The sequence below is a fragment of the Coregonus clupeaformis genome, chromosome 2 (genome assembly GCF_020615455.1).
Source record: "Coregonus clupeaformis isolate EN_2021a chromosome 2, ASM2061545v1, whole genome shotgun sequence".
Classification (NCBI taxonomy): domain Eukaryota; kingdom Metazoa; phylum Chordata; class Actinopteri; order Salmoniformes; family Salmonidae; genus Coregonus; species Coregonus clupeaformis.
In genome coordinates this window covers 22,596,092-22,617,807 of record NC_059193.1, presented here as the reverse complement: position 1 = coordinate 22,617,807, position 21,716 = coordinate 22,596,092, and the positions used below count along the sequence as shown (strand labels likewise).

The 21,716-nt window shown below is 45.3% G+C and overlaps 1 long non-coding RNA gene and 1 pseudogene across 1 annotated transcript; both read left to right on the top strand.

Moving 5' to 3' along the window:
• The first annotated feature begins 48 nt into the window (after positions 1 to 48).
• On the top strand, positions 49 to 9,168 carry LOC121579844 (annotated as a pseudogene).
• A 1,056-nt stretch (positions 9,169 to 10,224) lies between these two features.
• On the top strand, positions 10,225 to 14,637 carry LOC121580312. The gene is made up of 5 exons (XR_006003016.1): positions 10,225 to 10,409; positions 13,727 to 13,830; positions 13,996 to 14,073; positions 14,175 to 14,225; positions 14,370 to 14,637. It is a non-coding gene; the product is annotated as an uncharacterized LOC121580312 (long non-coding RNA).
• The last annotated feature ends 7,079 nt before the right edge of the window (positions 14,638 to 21,716 follow it).

Below are 21,716 nucleotides of genomic sequence, written 5' to 3'. Positions count from 1 at the left end.
AGGGCGGATAATCCCCCCCGCCCCTCCAAGTGTGTGAGCATCATTTTGGATTACCACCGGTGCTTCAGCCATGTCTAAGAACATGAAGACTCTAGGTGTTCCTGGTGTTGGTCACAGGGTAAGTTGTCCGTTTCTGTAGACTTGGGTTGAATTCAGTGAGGTGCAACGTTACATACCGTTCAGATTGACATATATCATGTAGAACAGACATGCATCTCAGCTATGTAGAAGAGGGAATCAACTCAACAAAACTCATTTTTATCTGAAATGTTCAAAATGTTGAGCACTTCCAGATTGGTCTCCGCTGCCCTATCTGGAGCTGGCCTCAAGCCAAGGTTCCTTCTCTGGGTCACCTAAGGTTCTATTGGCAAAGCTCATGCCCCGCCTCCCAGAGGATCTATCTTTTTCAGCCATCCATTTCCTTTGTTTGAGGGGTGCAAAATCCACTTGACACTTAAATCTTGCGTGATTGATTCCTTTTATTTTACTCCTGCAAGTCTTTCATACTCTTACTTGTGCCTGATGATTTTTCCCTGAAATGTTTGTAATGACCTGTCGATGTTTGTAATGGCTGAAATGGGCTCAATGGGATGCATTGTCTTTCCGTTGAATCTATAAAAATGCTAAAGCTTTGTCTGGGATTTAATACATAGTTTAGACTCTTATATCACAAGAAAGATAACTTTATTTTGATGGGTGTTTAAAGTAATTTTATACAGTTGAAATGTTTACAAATTAGATATGTTGAAATGAAAGCAACTTCTGAAAATGAACAGTCCAGATTAGTGATATTATGTCTGCTCTCACAAACAATGTAAAGTATGTATAGAGGTGTAATCCAGAGCCAAGCTGTTTTTTAATCTGAGGGTATCCTGATATTGACACATTTGTTAAATTATGCAACAGAACCTGACAACAGTCATTCATGAGGAGGTCTAGACGGCGCAGGTGAGTGCAGGTAGGCCTAGACATAGCAAGTTTTTGGTGGTTTCAGCCATGTCCCTCCCCTTTATGTTAATGTATTAATATATGCAAATACACCCGGTCAATACACCCGGTTTTTCAGTCAATAAAAGCATGGAGTATATTCATCCATTCTCCAACTGTTGAATGTATTAGTTTTTAAAAACCTTTTAATTGCTAGTTCCATAGGTAGAGGCTGAGGGAGGAGGAGGGGATTAGCACCAGCCTGTTGGTGATAAGGCCACATCCTGCTTTTGAAGGGTTTCCTGATATTGTGCTCAACTGTCAATGGAGAAAAGGGCTATGCTTTCAACAGCTGTTTTTTTTTTTTTGTTAGTAACGCCGTGATCTTCAGTCCTTTCAGGTGAAGACTACACGATACGTTGTGGTTTTAGTAATGATGATAAAGCTGCTGTAAGTGGACTGCGGAGTGATACCAAAGCTGCTACAAGACAATGTTGGCTGTTACTGAAACACACTGGGCACCCAAGCCAGACATTTTTTACAGATTGCCCTCCACACCTGAGCAATATCACATCCGATCTCTATGGCATCGTGGTTGTGTCCCGGGTCCCCACCCATCCCTCTCTCTGCCTCTGTTGTGGTGCAATCCCTGATGACTGGGAGACTGAGTCACATAACACTGGGTGTTGGGTGGTGATGTTGGGGAAATAACACATGCCTCATATCCTCAGGAGGCTGTTGAGAAATCTTAATAGTGAGTCAGGGTGGATACAAGGAGCAACCTGTGGTGTGAGTGGAGTCCCCACTCTCAAAGAAATGCCTGCATATGGTGGTCTTGTGGAAGGATGTATCGTGTAATTTGCAGTGCAGTTGTCATCACGATTGTACACAACACAGTGAGTTCCAAGGATTTCAACATTCATCAGGGACCGTATTCATAAAGCGTCTCAGAGTACGAGTGCTCATCTAGGACTAGTTTTAACTTTTGGATCCTAATGAACAAGATGACATGGACAGAGGGGACCTGATCCCAGATCAACACTCCTACTCTAAGATGCTTTATGATTACGGCCCCAGAACCAGAACACTCCTAGTAGACTCATAGAGTTGTATAAAAAGTTTCCTCAGGTTGCTTTTGCATGAGCCTGTAGGATTTGCTTAGGTCCGTCTCGTGTGCTCTAAAATGTAGAATGTCTGTTCGTCTTTGTTTGCATTCAGTACAGCATGCACATTTCTGTCCCAACTTTACGTTTCCTTGTGAAAGAACATGAACCCCTCTCTCCACAGAGGTGAAGGCTAAGCTTCACTGGAGCTGAAAAAAATAAAACATTATTGTCCTGAAAGCTGAATGAGAAAGCAATACAGTGAGCTGTGTGAGCTGGGGACTTGCCTGCTTGAGTGCTCTAACGTAGAGGAGAGCTGTCAGTACAACAAAGTCATGCAGCCGTTCTTCTCCATTCTCACTTCCTGATGCTGCGTTAGTGTTTTTTTTATCCTTCATTCACTGCCTGAGATTTCTGTTTGCTTGTCAACGCCTGGTTGGGTGACTGTACGATTTTTCCTGTTTGAATGGTATTCTGGTCTGTAACGTTGGTCTGTACTTCTATTCCATGAAGTTGGTCTCCACTTGTACGTTACTGACTTTAGATTTTAATGTATTTTAATGTCTGTGGAACTGTGTTCTGTATCGATGGATCATGTGATATTCTATTTGACTGAGTCTGACACACATTCCCCTGACTTGTCTCTGCAGAGCCAGGCAGTGTCAGATGGAGGTAAGCCTGTGTGTGTGTGTGCCTGTCTGTCTCAGAAATGTTTCTCAAATATGAGCATGCCTGTACAGGCAGTAGTGCCAGTCTGCTACCCTGAGGCTTCAGGGTGTGGATGGTTTTATTAGTTAATGTGTGTGTGATTTCTCAGAGTTGAACATGTCTGGTCGTGGATGTGGGGGCAGTTGTAACAGTCTTCCAGGGGCCCAAGGGGGAGATGCTCAGGCCAGCAGTGTCGTCGGCTGGGCTGTGTGCTTCGAGAAGCTATTGGAAGACCCCATGGGAGTATGTTACTTCAAGGTGAGCCACAGAAGTCATTGCTTTTAATTGAGAACAATGATTGCGTTGTCTCCACTCAGCAAACGTAGATATGTTTTTCTCAGAGTAAAGCCACGGGAGGAGTCATACAGCAGGGCTTTAATTTTAAAAAAATCATGCTACCAACTTAAAGTTAGGAGAAAAGCACCAGAAAATCAGATTTATTTTAGTTGATTGAGCCTATATGAATTCTAGCTTATTTTGAAGAGCATGCTGTGCCCCAGAAACTATTAACCCTTAAAATACATTTTATTATAAAAAGCTAAAATGTTAGGCCTCCCGAGTGGCGCAACGGTCTAAGGCACTGCATCACAGTGCATGAGGCGTCACTACAGACCTGGGTTTGATCCCAGGCTGTGTCACAACCGGCCGTGACCGGGAGTCCCATAGGGTGGCGCACAATTGGCCCAGCGGCGTCCGGGTAAGTGAGGGTTTGATCGCACTCTAGCGACTCCTTGTGGCGGGCCGGGCGCCTGCAGGCTGACACCGATCATCAGTTGAACAGTGTTTCCTCTGATACATTGGTGCAGCTGGCTTCCGGAATAAGCGGGCGGGTGTTAAGAAGAGCGGTTAGGCGGTTCATGTTTCGGAGGACGCATGACTCGACCTTCGCCTCTCCGGAGCCCATTGGGGAGTTGCAGCGATGAGACGATTGCAATTGGATATCACAAAATTGAGGAGAAAAAAGGGCTACACTAAATGTTGAAACACCTGCTAGCTGAGATTTATTGCTCAGACTTTTTTTTAAACGCAAGCCTATGAAACAATAACCTATTAAACAGTTGTGTAATGAGGTTTGTGCAGTAGGCTATAGGCCCAATTCATTATCCCTGCATATTGGCTATGCTTGAATTGCCCTTCCAATGTTGTTCTTCCTGTAACTCGAGTCACACCGCATTGTTTCTACATCATGCACAAATTCACGTTGTTCCTTCCATAACCAGAGAAAGTTATATATTCCTTGATTATTAAAATAGACACAAATAATAATTTAACAGTGCAAGCCTTTCAATACACTTTGCTACTCATTCTTTGCAGCTGTAGTGCTGGTTGAAGCATGAAGGGAGAAGTGCATTTTATGGCTTCTAAGTGTTGAATTAAAGTGCTGACTGTGCTGAATTAAAAACGTAAACATTCATTGGCAGTCTCTCTAGTCATGATTAAATTTATCTCACAGTATCAATTTTTGTTGTGTGCTCGAGGAAGCTGCAGATGTGGTAATCTGAGCAATCTGATTGCCAGCTGTAGGCCTTGATTTACTCTCCGGGTCCTTGGGGTATGGCAGTGGTACAGCGACGCCTGATCATAATGTTATTTTATTTTTTGTCGCACTGGTGCTCGCAAAATAAAATTCCAGGTCTTACAGCTAAATATTTTGGAGCATACAAGCCCTGTTTATAGGTCAGATATAGTTAATAGGTAATCTGTTGATTAGGTCTAATGGGAGCTGTATGGTAGGTCAGGTAGGTCTGATGTGTGTTGTCATGCAGGCTTTCCTGAGGTCAGAGGTGAGTGCGGAGAACATACTGTTCTATCAGGCCTGCGAGAAGTTCCGGAAGATTCCACCCAGCCGGATGAAAGAGGTATGGGCTGATTCTTCGGTCTTTACTGAATGGTAATAGATGGAATAGATGTGTTGAAGTAGGGATTGAGGAAGGAGAGTTGAGTGTGTGGACCAGATTGTGGAGCTGGACTGATGTAATGGCGCTATTCCCTATATAGTGCACTACTTCTGATAGGGCCCTTGTCGAAAGTAGTGCACTAAATGGGGAATAGGGTGCCACTTAGGACTCATATTTTGTCTTATTCCCATAGTTGAGTGACGAGGCTCACGCCATCTTCCAGACGTACCTGTCTGACCACGCTCCCTACGCTGTGAACATCGACGACACAGCTCACGTGGAGGAGAAGGACCTGCTGAAGCCTACAGCTGAAATCTTTGACAAGGCACAGACACAGGTCAGCTCTGCTGCCACCTGCCTGTCACATACACACTTCCCACAGACCAGCTAGCTAGCGCATGTAATACGCTTGGAATTCAGTTCTGTTTGATGGAGATCGATTTAAAGCAAGAAAGTAGAGAAACTCAAACTCCTGACCAGCTCCAGTGTAATAGTGTGGTAAGTCCAGTGCCATTAACTGGTGTCTGTCTGTTTGTCCCTCCCTCCCTGGGTCAGATTTTTAAATTGATGAAGATGGACAGCTACAGGCGCTTCGTCCGCTCCCCTCTTTACCAGAAGTGTACCCTGGCCAGTGTGGAGGGCAGGCCACTACCCAGCATCCCCGCTGAACCTACCAGCACGGGATCATGGGAGAACATGGCCACCTTCAGCCGCTCCCTCAATGACAGCAAGGTGGGATGGATGGATGTGTAGGTGGATGGATGGACTTCAACAATGGCTATGAAAGCAACGTTTTGACCATAATTGAGGATTGTTTAAATGATTCCATTTGGATGTGTGTAATCCATTGCGTGGTTATTGAGTAATAGCTTGTAACCTGTGTTCAGCAGAAGAAGGATAAGCAGCGGGAGAAGAGGGGATCGTGGGGAGGTAGGCTTCCCCTCAGCCATAACCCTACAAAGCTCTTGTCTAACTCTATCCATGATATTCTCTAGTTATTTTTACCCTTGTCTGTTTCTCCCTCCTTTTCTCTCTCCTCCCCCGTCACTCTCTCCCCTCTCAGTAGGGGTGTCATACCCCAAGGTGAATGTATCTTGTAAGGAGTCTCGGATGTCCAACTGTAGTGCGGAGTTGGACTCCTACAGACAGATGGAGGTAAATTCACCATACTTGGTCAGCTGGGCTGTGGGAGGAGATTAGGTTAAAAATATAGATAACCATTAATTCCCAACTTCTCTCCCTTACTCATTCCCTCTCCTCCCCTCTCTCCTTCTGTTCCACTATCTCCCTCAATCCCTCCTCTACTGCTCCCCTCTCTCCCTCACTTCCTCTCCTCTCTCCACTTGCTCCCCTCTCTCCCTCACTTCCTCTCCTCTCTCCACTTGCTCCCCTCTCTCCCTCACTTCCTCTCCTCTCTCCACCTGCTCCCCTCTCTCCCTGACTCCTCCTCTGGTCCAGAATGGTCGCTCCAGTCCCTCAGGCCAGGTGCTGGGTGGTGGTGGTAGTGTGGAGGGGGGTTACTGCTGTGTCTACCTGCCTGACGGTAGTGCATCCCTGGCCCCCACACGGCCCGGCCTCCCCCTCAGAGACATGCTGTCTGGCCTCTGTGAGAAGAGAGGCTTCCCCCTCAAAGACGTCCTCATCTATCTCCACGGAAAGGACCGGGTGAGCCAGAATGGGAATTGTCTTCCAAATGTTGTCAGCAATGCTCACTTCAACTGAAAATGTCCTTAATGACTGTTACCCATATGTCGTCCCTATAGAAGCCCCTATCTCTGGAGCAGGACTGCTCAGTACTGAGGGACCAGCAGGTCTCCCTGGAGCTGAGGGTGACGTTTACGTGAGTCATCTGACACTTCCTTTTCTGGCTTACTGACCCTCAGTGTTTCTGCTTGTGTGTGTACTGTACTGTGTTGACGTGTGTATGTGTTTCAGGTTGGAGGTGGTGTTCACTGGTAAGACAGTGGGCATCATGGTGAAGTCCAGTAAGACTCTGCAGGATGCCCTGTCAGCGGTACTACAGAAACACCAACTAGCATCACACCAGGCCCTGGTCACCATGGTGTGTGGACGTGTTTAACTAGACTTGTGGGGACCAGAAGTCCCCACAAGAATAGTAAACAAACAAACATTTGACCAACTGGGGACATTTTGTTAGTCCCCACAAGGTCACATGCTATTTCTAGGGGGTTAAGGTTAGGGTTAGGAGCTAGGGTTAGTTTTAGATTCAGGGTTAGGAGCTAGGATTAGGCTATGGGTTAGGGAAAATAGGATTTTGTGTGTGTGTGAGAGAGAGAAAAAGTGTCTTGTATGAACATGTTCTGTTTTACAGAGTGGGAGTGATGTGCCACTGAGCATGAGCACCAGTGTGTTCAAACTGGCCAATAAGAAGCTGCAGCTGGACAAAGGTGAATACATACTGATTATCCCACACATGCTAACTGGTGCTTTGTCCCGATGATAATAATGATGGACAGGACCGGGCATTGTTGTATCCTAACTGGTGTTCCAGACCTTTAAAACTCAGTGATCACGAACTCGCGCTCATATTTATATATATATCAATTAGGACATATAGCACTGCCCTTGCTTGCTCATTCGTTCTCTGGCATTCCATTCCGCCTTCCTGTACACTTTCTTCTGCTCTCACCCTTGCGCTCCCTCTTTCGTTTAGACATCTTAGTACATTTGGCTTGTTGAGTGCTGTGTCACTGTGAGTTCACTCACATCCTCTCTACTGCTCTGGGACCAGAACTGCCTTCACTTTGGATAAGTGGTCACTCCCTGAGGCGTACTCATTACTGAGAGAGACTGGGGGGGGGACTTTTTGTTCTTGATTCTTCTGGGTAAAAGGGTCTTCTATGTGACTGTCAGAGTTTTGCCAGATATCAAACCCCATAATGTGTTCAGTAGCCTATCTAGAACTTACTATTGTTGTTGTTGTCTTTACAGTTAGCAGTCCCAGGATCAGTGGCCAAACTCCAGTCACACAGGTGAGTCCTGCACTGTTGACGGCCAGGATGTTCGGGAGTCCAAAGCTTAACAAAGTAAAATGTGTGTGTTCTTTTCAGGAGAGAGGTAGATCTCCAGTTGGCCCAGAGGTCCATGTGTCTCCTCAGACAGACGGACCCAGAGCCAAGACCAGGGTCAGGAAAAACCATGAGATGGAGGGTATGAGTCAGAACCATGGGGTCATGGCTTATTTACTGGACCTGTCTAGGACTATACCCCATAGACTTCCTAGTAGCTGTAATAGGACTAAACCCCATAGACCTCCTAGTAGCCGTAATAGGACTAAACCCCATAGACCTCCTAGTAGCCGTAATAGGACTAAACCCCATAGACCTCCTAGTAGCTGTAATAGGACTAAACCCCATAGACCTCCTAGTAGCCGTAATAGGACTAAACCCCATAGACCTCCTAGTAGCCGTAATAGGACTAAACCCCATAGACCTCCTAGTAGCTGTAATAGGACTAAACCCCATAGACCTCCTAGTAGCTGTAATAGGACTAAACCCCATAGACCTCCTAGTAGCTGTAATAGGACTAAACCCCATAGACTTCCTAGTAGCTGTAACCTTAACCCTTTAGACTCACTTTAGCCCTAGTCTGAGACAAACTTAATGTATTTCTCCTTCTCTTTCTCCATTTCCTGCTCTCTGTCTCTCTCTCAGCGATGATAGTGCTGTTGTCCAGAGCCCAGGCCTGTAGGGTGGATGACCAGAGAGGCCTGCTGACCAAGGAACACCTGGAGCTGCCCCAGTTCCTCCTGAAACCTGCTGTCCAGGAGACCCAACAGGGGGAGGCTGGAGAGGTTGCAGGGGGACAGGGGGATGGAGCCCCCACAGACACTGGAGTCAGATAACCATCCCACTACCACCTCCACTCCCACCCCTGTTGGAGCAGCAGAGTCTGGAGTCGGTGTCACAGACTCATCAGGTTCCAAACACATAGGCTCACAGGAAACATGTGTGAATGTGGGGGGTGTGTTGTCTAATTTTAACAAACGGTGTACAGGAAGACAACTAGTCTAGCACTTTTGCCTATGATTGTCTAAGCTCAGAGACATGGCTTATCACAGTCTCTGGTACGAAACATCAACTTTGGTACAAAATGTCATGAAATACAGAATCTGTTATAGGTTCCCATTCCTCCCCTGAATTCTGAATTTTGTTCTCTTTTGGAATGAAGGAATGACTTCTATATTTAAGTTGAACTAATAGTTTCCCTAATATGTAACTAAGCACTTTGAGTACATGTTCTTTATTATGTGTTTTTGATTTGAGATTTAACTAATGTGTTTATTTTTCTGTATTTTTAGCACTCCTCTCTTGTGAAAGTTTGATTTTATTTGTTGTCATTTAATACTTTTGAGCACATTTTTGTTTCTTTGCTGTGTTTGCACTTTGAATGCCAGGTGCTCTGTGGTGGTCAATCCTTTGAATGCCAGGTCCTCTGTGATCAAATCAAATCAAATTGTATTTGTCACAATGCAAATAGTCTGGGTAGCCACTTGATTAGATGTTCAGGAGTCTTATGGCTTGGGGGTAGAAGCTGTTTCGAAGCCTCTTGGACCTAGACTTGGCGCTCCGGTACCGCTTGCCGTGCGGTAGCAGAGAGAACAGTATGACTAGTGTGGCTGGAGTCTTTGACAATATTTAGGGCCTTCCTCTGACAAAGGATGGTCAATCCTTTGAATGCCAGGTGCTCTGGGATGGTCAAGCCTTCTCTCACTGTGTTATCAGTGCTATTCAGGGTCAAACTTCAGTATTAACTTTCCATGCATTGCATATGAATAAATCAGGTGTTATTGATCTAATGTACCTCTAATGGACTGGTTACTTTCTCATGCCACTGGGGCTGCGCTGTGATTGGTTTGTCACCTGTCTAGGAGCCAATCGTGGCTTGGCTTCACCTCTATAAACTTGTTGCTTGAAGGTACCCCCCCGCCCCTCTCTGAAGACACTTCCCTCAGATGGGGGCAGGTATTGGGGGTAGCGTGTGTCTGGATGGGGGCAGGTATTGGGGGTAGCGTGTGTCTGGATGGGGGCAGGTATTGGGGGTAGCGTGTGTCTGGATGGGGGCAGGTATTGGGGGTAGCGTGTGTCTGGATGGGGGGCAGGTATTGGGGGTAGCGTGTGTCTGGATGGGGGGCAGGTATTGGGGGTAGTGTGTGTCTGGATGGGGGGCAGGTATTGGGGGTAGTGTGTGTGTCTGGATGGGGGCAGGTATTGGGGGTAGTGTGTGTGTGTGTCTGGATGGGGGCAGGTGTTGGGGGTAGTGTGTGTGAGAGAATCAGAGATAAAATGACAGTATTGTGGTGTGATCGTTCAGTAGACATCTCTGGCAAGGCGACATTACAATGTGAATCAGGCTATGGCTGGTTAGTTGCAAACCACTTGTATCATAACACTTTTTTACACTACTGAAATAGTTTTACAAGCATTTGCACACATTATTTATTACACATAATTCATTTTTGTGCAGTCAAAGCATGACAATCCTTTAGTACGAGAAATGTATGAGTTAATGGAGAAGTGTCTTTACCTTTATTTATATTACTTACACACTGATCAGAGGATGCACACCTGGTGTGGGTGTGTTTGTGTGGGTGTGTATGCATCCATACGTGCCTAGCGTGTCAGTGGAATGATGAATGGGCAGAGAGGGGTGTGACTGTCAGAGGAAGCAGTACACCAGTGAAATGAGAGCAGTATCTCCCCACCAGCACGTCTCCACTGAGAGGGCGAGAAAAGAGAAGGAATAAGGAGAGGTTCGTATCTTTTTTTTTCTTCTGGTGATTTCGGGATGTGTTCAGTCATCTGTGCTCTACGTGTACGCTTCTCTCTGTCTCTCTCTGTGTCTGTCTGTCTGTCTGTGTGTGTGTGTCTGTCTCATATTATATTATGCTTAGCTGTATTTGATGCTGTACGCTATCTAGACCATATTGCCTTGTAATATCCAGGTAGCGCCATAGAACCAGGCAGGTGACAAGGGAAGCTGTGTATCAGTATGCGCTTTGTCATTTGAAAACAATACTAACTGTAGTTAAAATGTGATCCATATTTGACCAAATGTACATTATCCCTGTCTATATGTATGTGTGTAGAATATCAATCAGGTTGCGTTGTGTGGCATATTTGTTCTACATCTTCTGAACTCGATCCTTTTGTTAATTAATGGATGTTGAGATACTCATTGTGCCAGCAGGCATTAGGCTATGCATTGGAATGCATGGCTTGTGTAAAACTAGACCCATCCATTAGACAGGAAGTGCTTGGTGAGTGAATGGCTATAGGCTCAACACAGCAACAGGAGTGTGCTTGGCCAGTGTGGGACGAAGTCGATGTGTTCTGTATGGTAACACTGAAATGAGGGCGATGGTGGGGACTGTAAGGAACTGATTCAGGATCAGGTGAGATGTTTATGGCTGAGCCGTGACTCAATGCCAGGGAGAGTGAGGCAGCATTGATGACTGTTTCAGGATCAGTAGAGGGTAGAAAGAGTGGATATAACTGTGGTAAATCTGACAGCCAGTGATCATGTACTGTGTAGGACACATCAGTGGGGTGGTTATGTCATTCCCTATGCCTGTCTCGTGTTCACCTGTGTATCTTGTGACTTCATCTATGTGTCTGTGTTCATTATATAGGCTGTAATTGTGAATAATCTCTGATTCCCTCCTCTCTGATGGAATTGTCACCAGCACAGATGCTAGCTAGGCGGCTAGGATACACTCCGCCCTCCACGTTCCTGCCTGTCAGTTTATTTATAGGGTATGAATTGACCATGAAATTGGGGAACCACCTAATAGGTGTTTGGAATCACCTGAGTGACAGTCAGACAGAACTGTGGGGTTTTCTACCCACTCTAATACTCTTCTGCTGTAGCTAAATGGCACCCCATAGGAGGTTGTCTCAAGTGATAATGTCCCTCTGAAAGGTACTCGTTTGGGAGGAGGGGTGTTAAGTGTTATTTCTCTTCTTGTAAGGGTGTGCGGTTGACTGAAGAGTTTGAAAATACCATATGATTAGTAGTTGTGGGATTAATTTAACCCAGTGCACTCATAGTACTATCATGTCGTGTCTGTAAGAGTGGACGGCAGATGAATGATGTCATCAGGTGGTGACTGCATACTGTAGATTTGACCATGCAGTGCCTATAACTGTTGCGTTTAAATGGCAAATGTGCCTACTGTGGTCTTGGCACGTACACTTGAGCCAACAGCTCACAGTGTGGGTAGGCGCTGCATGGTCAATCCAACGTCTGTATTTATGGTGATACGGCCTCTGCAGAAGTCAGGGCATTCATACTACTTGCGCTTCGCGGAGCAGCGCAGAGCTGTTGTGAAGAGGGTAGAATGCACTACGTCGTCACACACTGATACATTTTGGTAGAAACACACCACCGGTCAGCCTGGTCTCAGACTAAACTTACATAGGAAACGTAAATCCGAGACACTCAAATTAGTATGATATGATATATTTTGTATGGTTACAAAAAAACAGAAGGTTACTTAAGGCAAAAACGGACGTAGGGTGGTTGGTCGGGTTTATAACACGTGTTCTAATCTCATGGACATTTTTAGCTAATTAGCAACTTTGCAACTATTTAGCATGTTAGCTAACCCTAACCTCAACCCCTAACCTCTAGCCTAGCTAATGTTATCCACCTAGCTAATGTTAGCATTAGCCACCTAGCTAACGTTAGAATTTGTAACATATCATACGAAATGGGTGATGGACATCCACAAATTAATACATACCATACAAAACGTAACATATCATACTAATTGGAGTGGAAATGGAGTTACATCTACCCCTGAGTCCAGGTTGCACCGGTGGGAAAATGCAGCATATTTTATTTTTATGCAGATTTTAGAATATTTGCATGAAAATCTGTCGCTAATTGGATGGAAACCTAGCTACCCTTTTTCTTCCTGTCTCATCATTATGATGGAGGGATGAAACGGCGATGGGGGAAAAAGAGACTTGAGTTGCAGCCAGGATGATTTTTGCCTACCCTTGCAGAAGTCGGTGTAAGGGGACATTCCTCTTGCTGTGTTTGTGTGTGTGTGCCCATGATGCTGTGTGGATAGCACACACATCTAAGCATCCTATTTGGATCTGTCACCTTGGCTGTCATTGAGTCAGTCATGTGGACTAATTGATGGGCAGTGTTTTCTGAGCCACAGGGTGTTCCACTGGGGCAACTTCATTCTACAGGCCCTGGTTTAACAACACAAGGGATTCCACTCAGAGAGAGAGAGGCCCTGTAATGGAGGAAGGAGTCCAGTCAGTCAGGCCTGAAATCAACATCTAGATCATTTCCCTCAGACTGACAGACTACCACAGAACGCTCCATCCTCCTGCTGAGGGAGAGATGCTCATGCCAAGAACATTGTGTTGCAATACAATGTTGCAATGTAATGTACTTTACATTCAATACAATGTTGCAATATGATGTACTATACATTCAATACAATGTTGCAATATGATGTACTAAACATTCAGTGTATGATGTTGCTGTACATTGCTCCTCTATGAGTAATGAGGCATCAGCTGTAGTGTAGATAAAAACAAATTGTGTGTGGGAAATGTGTCCCCTGTCTTTGTAAGGGTATAACAACAGTTCAAGCTGGTGTTGGGAGTCAGCTCTTTTTGAAAAAAGTGTTAATCTATCGCTGGGCTAGGGCTGCTGTTTTAGACCAGATTAATAGTTCGATGGTTCATGGAAATGGAGCGGTTCCTGTGGTGATTATCTGGCTGCTTGACGTCATGGTAATAAGGAGTCAATCTAACACCTCTCATCCATAGTTAATGAGTCTGGGGTGGAGATGGTTGGAGACAGGGCTGAACCCTACAGGGAGCAGGAAGTTAGGGATTATAAACCCTCGTCATACACAGGGTACCTTCACCTACGCAGTCTCAAGCATGTGTCACTAACACAGCAATATGATAGAAATACACACCATTCAAAGGAATAGATTCTGAACATGTAATGCTCTCCCTTGGTCAGTGTCACCACCTGGTGGACTTTGACATATATACACTATGAACTAACTCGCTAATCCTATTTTATCCTCCTCAGATTGGCCACAGGAGTTAAATCATTTGTGTACAGCCAACCCTAGCCTTGTTATCATTGTGAACCTAACTGTGGACAGCCCAACCATGGAGCAGAAGATCAATGAAGTGAGTACCTGCTGTATCATCCTAACTCCCGGCGGCACAACTGCAGTACAGCCACCTAAATCCTGTTTCCTTCAGCACTTGGCTGTACTGTTGCCTCCAGGCTTTATTCTCTGGTGGGATTCTGATTGAGCCACTCTCCCTGTGTTTTATGTTCTGTCTATCCAGTGCCCCACCACCACGTCCCCCCAGAAACAATTGAAGAACCGGTCCAAATCCAGTGACACGATCCAGCCCACCAAGAGGGTGAGCAGCCTCCCCTTGCCCTGCCTTCACCTCATCCCCCTCTCAGGCTCCCTGACACTCATCTCGGGCCTAATCTCTCCATCTTATATTTCTCCTCACAGCTTTCCTCACAGAAATCCCTTCCAGGTGGGCCGGACCTGGACAAAGTCAAGGTGTGTGTGTGTGTGTGTGTGTGTGTGTTTGGATTCCTTATCTACTAACAGGATTACCAGAATCAATAGTCACTAATGCAAGATGAATTCTGTGTGTGAGTTACTTTATACTGTGATGTCACAAACTGTGTGTGTGCCTTTTAGGAGGGTCCAGAAGGTTCTGAGACGCCCTCGTCCTCTACAGAGGAGCTGAAGTGACGACGGCTGGGGTCCGGCAGGAATATCGGGCCATGAGCCTTCCATCTGCTCATTAACATGCACACATTCATAGACTCACATGCCTTTACACATTTACTTAAAAGCAAACACTGCATTGATAAACTGAGTTGGTGAGTAACTAGAGAAACATATACACATCACTTTACTGTTCTGTACGTACCAAACTGAATGTGCAATAAAGCAATGCCATTGAGTGGATTGATCTCTTCCCTTAGACCTGTTCAAAATACTGAGAAGATAAACCATTCAATTGTTGGTGCGATTTACAGTAGGAACTCTGACATGTGGACATTGCTGAGTTAAGGAAGAAAATGTGGCTGTCAACAACATGGTTCACAAGGAGGGGAGCAAAGTTAGGCAGGAAAAAAGTGATTCATCAGTCTCCGCTCTCTCTGTGTGTACAGTTGGGTCTGAAAGTATTGACACCCTTGATAAAGATTAGCAATAATGACTGTATAGACTGTTTACGAAGCATGTGACAAATGCAATTTGATTAGATTGTTTATTTAAATAATTCAAATAGTGAGCTACACTGAGTGTACAAAACATTAAGAACACCTTCCTAATATTGAGTTGCAACCCCACTTTTTGCCCTCGGAACAGCCTCAATTTGTCGTGCCTTGGACTCTACAAGGGTTTGAAAGCGTTCCACAGGGATGCTAGCCCATGTTCACTCCAATGCTTCCCAAAGTTGTCAAGTTGGCTGGATGTCCTTTGGGTGGTGGACCATTCTTGATACACACAGGAAACTGTTCAGTATGAAAAACCCAGCAGCGTTGCAGTTCTTGACACAAACCGGTGTGCCTGGTACCTACTACCATACCCCGTTCAAAGGCACCCTCTGAATGGTACACATACACAAGCCATGTCACAATTGTCTCAAGGCTTAAATCCTTCTTTAACCTGTCTCCTCCCCCTTCATCTACACTGATGAAAGTGGATTTAACAAGTGACATCAATAAGGGATAATAGCTTTCACCTGGATTCAAATCCATTATTTTTTTGTCACATACACAAAATACGACAGGTTACCGTGAAATGCTTACTTACAAGCCCTTAACCAACAATGCAGATTTTTTTTTTTTTGAAGAAAATATTTGCTAAATAAACTAACGTAAAAAAATTAGTAACACAATAAAATGACAATAACGAGGCTGTATATAGGGGGTACAGGTTAGTCCAGGTAATATGTACATGTAGGTAGTGGAAAAGTGACTATGCATAGATAATAAACAGCAAGTAGCAGCAGTGTAAAAAGGTAGCAGAGAGAACAGTCTATGACTAGGGTGGCTGGAGTCGTTGACCATTTTTTGGGCCTTCCTCTGTCACGGCCTGGTATAGAGGTCCTGGATGGCAGGAAGCTTGGCCCCAGTGATGTACTGGGCCGTACGCAATACCCACTGTAGTGCCTTGCAGTCAGATGCCGAGCAGTTGCCATACCCAAGCGGTGATGCAATCAGTCAGTATGCTCTCGATGGTGCAGCTGTAGAACGTTTTGAGGATCAATGCAACATCTTTTCAGTTCTGAGGGGGAATAGCCGCTTCACGACTGTCTTGGTGTGTTTGGACCATGATAATTTGTTAGTGATGTGGACGCCAAGGAACTTGAAGCTCTCGACCCCCCCCCCCCCCCACCCCCCACACACACACTGCCAAGTGTCTGACCTCCCCCTGTAGGCTGTCTCATTGTTGTCGGTGATCAGGCCTACCACCGTTGCGTCATCAGCAAACTTAATGATGGTGTTGGAGTAGTGCGTGGTCATGCAGTCGTGGGTGAACAGGGAGTACAGGAGAGGACTAAGCACATACTCCTTTTTGGGCCCCCTTGTTGGGGATCAGCGCGGCAGGTAGCTTAGTGGTTATGAGCATTGTGCCAGTAACCGAAAGGTCGCTGGTTCTAATCCCTGAGCCGACTAGGTGAAAAATCTGTCTGTGCCCTTGAGCAAGGCACTTAACCCTAATTGCTCCTGTAAGTCGCTCTGGATAAGAGCGTCTGCTAAATGACTAAAGAAATGTAAAATGTTGTTGCCTACCCTTACCACCTGGAGGTGGCCCATCAGGAAGTCCTGGATCCAGTTGCAGAGGGAGGTGTTTAGTCCCAGGGTCCTCATCTTAGTGATGCACTTTGAGGGCACTATGGTGTTGAACGCTGAGCTGTAGTCAACAAACAGCATTCTCACGTAGGTGTTCCTTTCGTCCAGGTGGGACATGGCAGTGTGGAGTGCAATGGAGATTGTGTCATCTGTGGATCTGTTGGAGTGGTATGCAAATTGGAGTGGGTCTAGGGTTTCTGGGATGATGGTGTTGTGAGCCATGACCAGCCTTTCAAAGCATTTCATGGCTACAGATGTGAGTGCTACGGGGGCGGTAGTCATTTAGGCAGGTTACCTTGGCATTATTGGGCACAGGGACTATGGGGGTCTGCTTGAAACATATAGGTATTACAGACTCGGTCAAGGAGAGGTTGAAAATGTCAGTGAAGACACTTGCCAGTTGGTCAGCGCCTGCTCTAAGTACGCATCCTGGTAATCCGTCTGACCCTGCGGCCTTGTGAATGGTAACCTGATTAAAGGTCTTACTCACATCGGCTATGGAAAGCGTGATCACACAGTCGTCCGGAACAGCTGGTGCTCTCATGCATGGTTCAGTGTTGCTTTTAGCTTGTCTGGTAGGCTCGCGTCACTGGGCAGCTCGCGTCAGGGGTTTCCTTTTGTAATGCCGCTTCTGGGTGAGCATTCTCTTGTTTGCTTATGGCTTTTTACAGAGTGCGGTCTTAGTGCCTGCATCAGTTTGTGGTGGTAAATAGACAGCTACAAAAAATATATTTGTCGCCAAACCCACTGGCTCCAGGTCATCTATAAATCACTGCTAGGCAAATCCCCGCCTTATCTTAGCTCAATGGTCACCATAGCAACAACCACCCGTAGTATGCGCTCCAGCAGGTATATCTCACTGGTCATCCCCAAAGCCAACACCTCCTTTCGCAGTCATTCCTTCCAGTTCTCTGCTGCCAATGACTGGAACGAACTGCAAAAATCTCTGAAGCTTGAGACTTATCTCCCTCACTAACTTTAAGCATCAGTTGTCAGAGCAGCTTACCGATCACTGCACCTGTACACAGCCCATCTGTAATTAGCCCACCCAACTACCTCATCCCCATATTGTTATTTATTTTGCTCATTTGCACCCCAGTATCTCTATTTGTACATCATCTTCTGCACATCTATCATTCCAGTGTTAATACTAAATTGTAATTATTTTGCACTATGGCCTATGTATTGCCTTACCTTCATAACTTACTACATTTGCACACACTGTATATAGATTTTCTATTTCTAAATAGACACGGACCGCCACCCCTTGTCTTTCTCTGTGCAATTTCATTAGTAAAAAATACATACATGCATACAATATAGCTCAGTATTTTAATTATTTATTTTATACAGTTATTATTGCTCATCTTTATTTAAGGGTGTCAATCATTTCGGACCCCACTGTATTCCCACAACGTGGGTAATTTCTGTAGTGGTCCACACTAGCTGAGTATGAGGCCTCCAAAATTTATTCAATTTGTCATGTTTTCATTTTACATTCTTATAAGTTGTTGCAATGTCAATTGGCATGTTTCCCAGCATATTTCACTGTTCTCTTGGTACTGTTTTCAGTGTTACACTGGCATGTTTCAAGATAGCAGTAGTTTGGCTGGCATGTGTTATGGCTGGCATGTGTTATGGCTGGCCAGTAGCGCTAGCACAGTTGGCCTGATTTAGCAATATTACCCAGGATTTACAGTGAGGGAAAAAAGTATTTGATCCCCTGCTGATTTTGTACGTTTGCCCACTGACAAAGAAATGATCAGTCTAGAATTTTAATGGTAGGTTTATTAACAGTGAGAGACAGCATAACAACAAAATAATCCAGAAAAACGCATGTCAAAAATGTTATAAATTGATTTGCATTTTAATGAGGGAAATAAGTATTTGACCACCTCTCAATCAGAAAGATTTCTGGCTCCCAGGTGTCTTTTATACAGGTAACGAGCTGAGATTAGGAGCACACTCTTAAAGGGAGTGCTCCTAATCTCATTTTGTTACCTGTATAAAAGACACCTGTCCACAGAAGCAATCAATCAATCAGATTCCAAACTCTCCACCATGGCCAAGACCAAAGAGCTCTCCAAGGATGTCAGGGACAAGATTGTAGACCTACACAAGGCTGGAATGGGCTACAAGACCATCGCCAAGCAACTTGGTGAGAAGGTGACAACAGTTGGTGCGATTATTCGCAAATGGAAGAAACACAAAAGACCGGTCAATCTCCCTCGGCCTGGGGCTCCATGCAAGATCTCACCTCGTGGAGTTGCAATGATCATGAGAACGGTGAGGAATCAGCCCAGAACTACACGGGAGTATCTTGTCAATGGTCTCAAGGCAGCTGGGACCATAGTCACCAAGAAAACAATTGTGAAGGACTGAAATCCTGCAGCGCCCGCAAGGTCCTCCTGCTCAAGAAAGCACATATACAGGCCCGTCTGAAGTTTGCCAATGAACATCTGAATGATTCAGAGGAGAACTGGGTGAAAGTGTTGTGGTCAGATGAGACCAAAATCAAGCTCTTTGGCATCATCTCAACTCGCCGTGTTTGGAGGAGGAGGAATGCTGCCTATGACCCCAAGAACACCATCCCCACGTCAAACATGTAGGTGGAAACATTATGCTTTGGGGGTGTTTTTCTGCTAAGGGGACAGGACAACTTCACCGCATGAAAGGGACGATGGACGGGGCCATGTACCGTCAAATCAGCCAGGGCATTGAAAAATGGGGTCGTGGATGACAAAATGGGTCGTATTCCAGCATGACAATGACCCAAAACACACGGCCAAGACAACAAAGGAGTGGCTCAAAAAGAAACACATTAAGGTCCTGGAGTGGCCTAGCCAGTCTCCAGACCAGGTGTGTCAAACGTCCGGCCCGCGGGCCGGATTAGGCCCGCAAACGGGTTTAATCCGGCCCGTGAGATGATTTTGTAAAGTATAAAAATGCGCTGCAATTTTTCAATAAAATAAACTGCTGTTCCAATTGCGTCCACTGGATGGCGCAATAGCAATTGTGTTAAGCAAGCAAACTGTTTATACCGGGGCAGAGCAAGTAGGTCAAGCACGTGCAGCCAGTCCGGATGAGCTACTTTGTTTTGCCCGCGATATTTATTACGGCTTCTACTTTTAACATTATGTGCTTTGGCACCCTCATTGCCCCAATATGTCTCTGTCAAAAAAGAGAAAAGTGGACGCAGAGTGCAGTGTTCCAAGAAAAATGGTCATCCTCCTATTTATTCACGGAATTGAATGGGAAAGCTGTATGTTTGGTGTGTTCACAGCATGTTGCAGTGCTGAAAGAATATAACCTTCGTCGCCACTATGTGAGTCTTCATGCCGACAAATATGACAACTTTCAAGGACAGCGGAGAAGAGAGAAGGTGAATGAACTGTTGGCGGGTCTGAAGAAACAGTAGTCTGTGTTTACTCACAGCCGAGACATCAGTGACACTGCAGTGAAAGCTAGTTACCTCATTGCTAATGAAATCGCAGTGGCTTCAAAACCATTTAGTGAGGGTGAATTTGTAAAAACATGCATGATGAAGGCAGCGGAGATTGTGTTCCCTGAAAAGCGTCAGGCTTTTGTAAATATCAGCCTGACAAGAAACACAGTTGCAGACAGGATTTCCGATCTTTCAGTGGATTTGGACAGCCAGTTGAAGCAAAAAGTAAAGTCATTTATTGCGTTTTCGGTTGCAATTGATGAAAGCATGGACATTACAGATGTTGCACAACTGGCCATTTTCATCCGCGGAGTTGATGACACATTGACCGTCACCAAGGAGATCGTGGAGTTGGTGCCGATGACAGATACAAAGACAGCAGCTGATATTTTTACCGCACTCGTCGGCGCGCTGGACAGGGTCGGAGTGGACTGGTCCCGCGCTGTCAGCCTGGCTACAGATGGTGCGCCCTCAATGATGTTGTGACAAAGTTCAGAGAGAAAGTGCAATCTGCAAATGGAGGACGTGATTTTTTGACTTTTCACTGTATTTTGCACCAGGAGGCTTTGTGTTGCAAGTCATTAAAGATGGATAACGTCATGAAGGTGGTCATCCAAACTGTTAATTTCATCCGATCCAGAAGCCTGAATCACCGTCAGTTTGACAGCCTTCTCAGAGAGAAAGACCACATCTATGGCCTGCCATACCACACTGAGGTAAGATGGTTAAGCCGAGGTGCTGTGCTGAGGCGTTTCTTTGATTTACGAGAAGAAATTGAACAGTTCATGGAAGAAAAGGGCAAACCAGTGTTAGAATTTCATTCCGCAGAATGGATGCAGGACCTTGCATTTATGGTGGATGTTACAGAGCACCTGAATAGCTTGAACAAACAGCTGCAAGGGCGCAACAAAGTTGTCACACAGTATTATGACAGCATACGTTCTTTCAAGTTGAAGCTGTCATTGTGGGAGACGCAACTCGCCGGTGTGATGCAGCTCACTTCCCCTGTCTGAAAAATGTGTGCGCGACCCAACATGTGGCAGACATGAAGCGGTTCAAAGATAAAATAACGGGACTGTTACGGGAGTTTGAGCAACGCTTTCAGATATTTGGTGAACTGGAGAAAGACTTCAACGCTCGCCATTCACCGTGAATCCCTCTGATCTGCCCGTCAGCATCCAACTTGAAATAATAGACTTGCAGTGTGACTCGGATTTGAAGGGCAAATTTGCCGCAGCTGGCTTGGACACATTTTATCAGAATCTCTTGCCAGGTTACCCCAACTTGACAGCCCTCGCTGCAAAACTGTTGTGCATGTTTGGAACCACATATCTTTGTGAGCAAGCTTTCTCCGTAATGAGCATAAATAAAACAAAGCTGCGCTCAAGGCTCATGCACAAGCACTTGAATCACATCCTGAAGTTGGCTGCCACTCAGGATGTGACGCCTGATATTGATGCGCTGGTGAAAGCTAAAAGATGCCAGGTATCAGGAGTCAAATAAACTATGCAACCCCACTTAAAGTGCTGCATGAGACACCCTGATCTAGTTCTGTGATCTGTGATATACTTCTGTGAATCACTGAGGCATTGTGTGTTTGTGTGTTCTTTGTCCTCAGAACTTTCAAATAACTTGAGGTGTTTTATGATTAATAGTGATGTTGTGCTTTTGGACACACTGTCCTCGGGCTCCAGCTTTATGTTTATATGTTTTTATGTTGATGTGCTATTGTTT